Source organism: Eucalyptus grandis, chromosome 2 (genome assembly GCF_016545825.1).
Source record: "Eucalyptus grandis isolate ANBG69807.140 chromosome 2, ASM1654582v1, whole genome shotgun sequence".
NCBI classification, from domain to species: Eukaryota; Viridiplantae; Streptophyta; class Magnoliopsida; order Myrtales; family Myrtaceae; genus Eucalyptus; species Eucalyptus grandis.
Genome location: NC_052613.1, coordinates 32,279,773 through 32,285,994, shown reverse-complemented (window position 1 = coordinate 32,285,994; position 6,222 = coordinate 32,279,773). Strand labels below are relative to the sequence as shown.

The 6,222-nt window shown below is 41.6% G+C and overlaps 1 long non-coding RNA gene across 1 annotated transcript; it reads left to right on the top strand.

Moving 5' to 3' along the window:
- The first annotated feature begins 1,473 nt into the window (after nucleotides 1-1,473).
- LOC120290364 lies at nucleotides 1,474-6,216 on the top strand. The gene is made up of 5 exons (XR_005548288.1): nucleotides 1,474-1,548; nucleotides 1,664-1,760; nucleotides 1,841-1,943; nucleotides 2,025-2,126; nucleotides 5,219-6,216. It is a non-coding gene; the product is annotated as an uncharacterized LOC120290364 (long non-coding RNA).
- The last annotated feature ends 6 nt before the right edge of the window (nucleotides 6,217-6,222 follow it).

The following is a 6,222-nucleotide window of genomic DNA, read 5'->3' as shown; positions in this document are numbered from 1 at the left end:
TAACTTTGTTATATTTGGGCCAAAAAAAAAAAAAAAAAGCATAAAAGAAAAAGGACAAAAAAGAAAAAGAATGGTTGCAACCACAAAAAGGCTCATAACAATCACATGAGTGGTGCTGGTGATAATCATAACCGCTTGAAGCCTTGCCTAGGTAGGGGCAGGAAGCCATTGATCGATCTCTCCATCTTGATGACAACGGCAGATTCGCACTTTTGCCCCTCTAATCGCCCACCCTAACCCTAATCTTGTATATTCAAATCGGAAGGGCATCAAGGGAACTCATTTGTATCTTATAAAACAATATGATCAATGTTACAATTTATAGGTACGACGTCTTAGCCGTAACTTTTTCCCTTTCAATTATTCCTCTTCGTCAGTGTGATTTTGCTTTTGTGTTTGTACTCTCTCTACAAATTAAAAGGAAGAAAGAAGGAAAATGCAACATTTGCTTTTACTATGAGATTCTGTTACTTTATATTTCTTTCACTTCGATAAAAATCCTAGTGTTTTGAGTTTAAAATCATTGATTTTATTCTTTGTACTTTTTTTTTTATTAAAAAAAGGCCAAATCAGCTAAACTTGCCTTTTACCATGAAGAGTAATAGTGGTCATTTTTTTTTTCCCCATCGAGGAAGAGTACGTGCACATTTTAGGATATTTGAAAAGTGAAATCAATTATATCCTACTGTATCTACACAATTATTTTTTCTAGATTTGACCGACAAATTATGTGTGAACTTCAAATAACACTCCAACCCATTGTGGCCACTGGCTCAACGCCCTGTTTTCACAACTTGTTATGTCTAAGTCACGATGGCAGGATCAATGAAAAAAAGAAGAAAAAAGAAAAATAAGTAACCCATGCCATCAAGAATGAGGAAAGACAAACACATTGAGGTCGTTGCAGTCGACAAGTGTGCAACGATCGGTTATGTTTCAGCTTGGGTTGAAAATGTCTTTAGGGAATCAAGAAACCTGGTGATATTTGTCCCTCTTTTGTTATTTCCCTCTAATATTACGCATTATTTCTCAACTAATCAATTTCCTAATTGCAAGTTGTATTGATGAAGTTGTGATCTTTTGTTGCCTTGTTAAGATTGTCTGCGTCCGTTGGTGATTTGCAATTATATGTCTGGGCAAGTTGGCGAGAACCACGTGTTCACTTCTGTCCCCATCATTTCCTCTAATATTATACATTTCTCCACTAAGCAATTTCTTAATGGCAGACAGCTTGTTGATGAACAATGAACACGGTATTTGCGTTGCGTGACAGCTTGTTGATGAACAATGAACACGGTATTTGCGTTGCGTGAAAGACAGAGAGAGAGAGAGAGAGAGAGAGAGAGAGAGAGAGAGTTTTGGACAGTGCCGAGGTAGGGTTTCCTGAGAACAACAGCCAACCACGTGCTTTCCTGACATGTCGGTCTTAATATATTGTCGACAATTATGTGTTTCCTCTCTCTCTATATCTCTCTCTGTCATCGGCCCATTGCAAACACTCAGCAAAGAATCCCTTGATCCTCCAGTCGTTCCAAGTCGAAGCATAAGGTATTGTAAATTCTTCCTCCATTACATTTTCTGTTGAGTGAATTTTCAATTCCTGCTGTTTTCTTCACCCACAGTGTCCACTTGTTTTTGTGTCACGCTGGTATGTCCGCCTCAGGTTATGGCCTGCATAAAACTTCATCCATCTTGCACACGAGTGAGAAGTGAAGCCTAGAAATCTCAGTTCCTCTCGTGTTACAGTGAAGCCACTCGTGGTATGTGTGTCATTGTCTATCTACTTTTCTTGTGCTATCAACGTTATGCTAATATGTCCGCTTATATTCCGGTGTATCAGGACTGGTTTTGGCCTGCATTGCCATTCATTTATCTTGCACACAAGTCAAAAAGTGAAGCCAAGAAATCTTAATTCCTCTTGCATTACAGTGAAGCCATTCCTAGTATGTGTGTTATTGTATATCTAGTTTTCTTATGCTATCAGCATTATGTTGATATGTCTGCTTATATTGTGGCGTCATCAGGATTGGTTTTGGCCTACATTGCCCTTCATCCATCTTGTACACAAGTTAGAAGTGAAGCTAAGACATCTCAGTTTCTCTTGCATTAGAGTGAAGTCACTCCTGGTATGTGTATCATTGTACATCTACTTTTAGTGTGATATCAGCACTTGTTTCACTTTCACCCTCTTTGTTTGGTAATTTAGTTCTAACCCTAAAAAAAATGAAGAAAAAAAAAGAAAGATGAAACAAAAATGGGTGAAATAATTGCAATATAAACTCACTGCAGAGGCACCGATATTTATCTCTCTTAGCTTTATATGTCTGTAAAATGGTAGTTGTATGACATCTTGTCTAACCATATTGTTCTATATAGTGCAATTTGAGACTTGTAAATAATAGGACGAAGTTCGAAAAATAGCAAGTCTCTGCTCATAGGCATTTAGATAATCCAGCCTAATACAATTGATGGGAAAAAATCGATATTTATAATTGCAGAACGCCAAAAATCTTTTAAAGCATGCAAGGCATTTAGATAATCCAGCCTAATACAATTGATGGGAAAAAATCGATATTTATAATTGCAGAATGCCAAAAATCCTTTAAAGCATGCAACTATAACTTGTAAATTGACACCTAACATTTTCAAAAGGGAAAATGATATAAATAGTCCTAAACATTGATACAATGTACAATTTTATCATTAGATCCTTAATTCGTTCAATGTGGTCATTGAATTACTCACAAATGTTCAAGATAGTTCTTTTACTTTTAATTTGTTCAATCTAGTCCATCAACTTTCTAACAAAGACAAATCAATTTTTTATTGCTACTTATAAGTTTTCATAATTACACTATTGTAAAGATTTTAGAATATTTTTTCTTTTCAATCCTTCTCCTAAATGAATAAAATATAAATATGCTATCTCTTTATTACCTTTTTTGTTTATAACATTTTTACTCTTTTATAAATATTATGATAGTTCCATTTAAGTAAAGCTTTAGCTTATGATCTTTATAATGGCAAAGTAAAACATTACCTATAATCAAAGATTGGAATGATTGGCTAAAAGTCATCCGTTTTTCCTTAAAAGGTGGATGTGTAATAATATTTAATAAAGGGCCTTCACGTTTGGTTTATATATCTGTACCGAAAATTTATGTAATTGACTAAAATTCCATATCCTTATGGGGAGCTGGACTTTGTCGCATTCTGCTTCGTCGTTTTACTAAGTGAGAGGTTTCACTAAAAAAATAAACGTTTTGAACACTTAGAAACGACTAATTCCGTCTGGGCTAGGTTGAAACATGTCTTCAGGGAGATCGAGATACATGGTGCTGTCCCTCTTCGTCATTTCACTCTAATGTTACACACTATTTCTCAACTAATCAATTTCTTAATTGCGAGTTGTGCATTTTTAGTTGCCTTATTTTGTTTGTCTCTGTCTGATGATCATCTGCAAATATTTATCTGGGCAAGTTGGACATAACCACGTGATGATTTATGTCCTCATCACTTCCCCTACTATTATACATATCTGAACTAATAATTTTCTTAATTGCAATTTCTTTGTTGATGAACGCTGAACATGAGAATCCATGTTGCATATGAGAGAGAGAGAGAGAGAGAGAGAGAGAGAGAGAGAGAGAGAGAGAGAGAGTTTGAATATTGTAAAGATGGCCTCGCAATGTCCTATTACCGTTACGATGAATAAAATAATTACGCTAAAAAATTAACAATCTAATCAAAGTACTATTTATGGACCAAACTTACAAACTTTAAAGTATTACAAAATCTAATTCATCAAAATTTAAAAAGATAATGGGAGAAGTGTGATAGCGAGAAACAAAAGTTATGATTAACTAACCATTAATTGATTTTCACACATAGATGGATATTTTAGTCAATAAGTAACAAACATAAAAGGTGAAAAGAAAAGATGAGAGAGAACAAAGTAGGATGAACTGGTGATTGACCTTTTTTTTTTTTTATCACACATTGATATTTTGGTCAATTGATAATAAAAAAAAAAAAAAATGTGTATCAAATTAAAGAGAAGGTGGCAGAAATAACCCCACTTTATTTTTTTATTTTTGTTCAATACAAAGTCACAATATCTATACTTTTATTCGGTGCAATGTTATCGTTCAATTTAGAATTTCCCACATTAAAAGACAGTCAGTCTAGAAAGATTCTCTTTTAATTATTAGGAGACATGGCATGTGCAGTGCCCTAGGAATTGATCGTAACCCTTCACGATGAAAATGTTAAGTGGTCCTGGACCTCCACGTCAGCCACTTCTCCTCTCTCTGGAACGCTTAACCCAACCCAAGCTCATCGTCTTCATCAAGCATCAGCTATGGGGTGGGGAAGCGAAGAGACAAAACGCTGAATCACCCACTCCCACACCCTCCCCTCATCGCCTTCCCACTTCTTCTCATCCTCCTCCTCCTCCGACTTCGAGTTCCCCATCTCTCTCTCCTCCCGCTCCCCCTCCACCCTCTGCGTGGCCGACGAGCTCTTCTACAAGGGCCAGCTCCTCCCCCTCCAGCTTTCCCCCCGCCTCTCCATGGTCCGTACCCTCCTCGCCTTGTCCTCCACCTCAGACTCCGCCACCACCTCCTCCCGCGACTCCTCCGGCACCTCCACCACCTCCTCCGACCAGATCTGGCCGAAGGACGCCGACGACGGCCATGGACGAGCATCCGCGTCGCTCGCGAGCCGCTCGTCCAGATCTGGATCTGGAGAAAAGGCCGTCACCGGGCTAGGCTGCCGGTTGGTGGGGCGGGGAACGGGTGGCGAAGGTCTCGGACTTCTTCATCTTTGGTGGCTCTTGAGAGCCGCAAATGGTCTCTCAACTGCATTGAAACATGAAAAATCGTTGCACGCCGTTAATGGGGTTTCGAAATTACACGTGAAGTAGAGCAGATGGGAGAGAAATCTGAAAAATGAGCTCACCCAGACACGTGGCGAGGTCCTGCAGCACCCAATATTTGAAAAGTGGGCCCACTCAGAGAAGTGGTGAGCTCATCGTCCTCATCAACCAGTCAGCAAAATAGTGGGTACCCTTGCTGCGCCCAGTCATCAAAAAACGAATCCATTAGTTGATCGACAATTGTTAACGGAGCTCACATTCTAGATTTTTCAAAAATTCTTTTCTCAATCAGTTTTTTTTTTCCATAAACGCCCTGCGTCTCTCTCCGTCTCTTTTCTTCAGAAACAGAGGTGGCCTCCATCGATGGGCCAGCGACGAAGTTGTCGCAGGAGGCCGAGGTCTTTGTGCGGAAGAGAAAGGCGGCGGCGTGGTGGAGGTCAAGCATCTCGCCGCGGACCTTGTCGGGCTTTGCGTCTACGAGGGCCAGCTCGTCAGCTAGGTAGGTGAGGATTTTCAGGCGATGGCCATGCCGACGACGCCGACCCCAACGACGGCCATCTTGGCGTGTCGCTTGGACGGCGACGGCTGTGGGGTGTTTTGGATCGGCTTGAAGAAGGCTTGGGTCAGGTCCAATTCGCCGGGGCTGAGGTAGGAAGAAGAAAGAGGATCGCAGATGTGTGTTTAAATTTGAGGGTTGGACAGCGATCTTGGCGTGGCGCTTGGACGACGATCTTTGTGCATCTGCTGTTTTGAACTTGTCGATCAACTAATGGACTCGCTTTTTGCTGATTGGGCACAATAAGGGTACCCAATATTTTCTCCCTTACCTCGCCTCGAGCCACTCCTTCTCGTCCTCCTCCTCCGACGACTTTCAGTCGTCCACCCTCTGCGTCGCCTACGAGCTCGTCTACAAGGGCCAGCTCCTCCCCCTCCAGCACTGCCCCCCCGCCTCTCCGTGGTCCGTACCCTCCTCGCCTCCTCCTCCACCTCAGACTCCGCCACCACCTCCTCCCGCGACTCCTCCGGCAGCTCAACCACCTCCTCCGACCAGATCTCGCGGAAGGATGCCGACGACGGTCATGGACAAGCGTCGGCGTCGCTCGCGATCCGCTCATCCAGATCTGGGTCTGGAGAACTCCAGATCTCGAGATCAGCCCGTCACCGGGCTCGGCTGCTGGTTGGTGCGGCCGGGACGGGTGGCGAAGGTCTTCGACTTCTTCATCTTCGGCGGCCTTTGAGACCCGGCTTCCTAATTGCTTCGAAATATGAGAAAATCTTTATTCGCCCATTGATGGAGTTTCGAAATAGGACGTTGAATAAAGCAGATGGGAGAGAAACCCGAACAG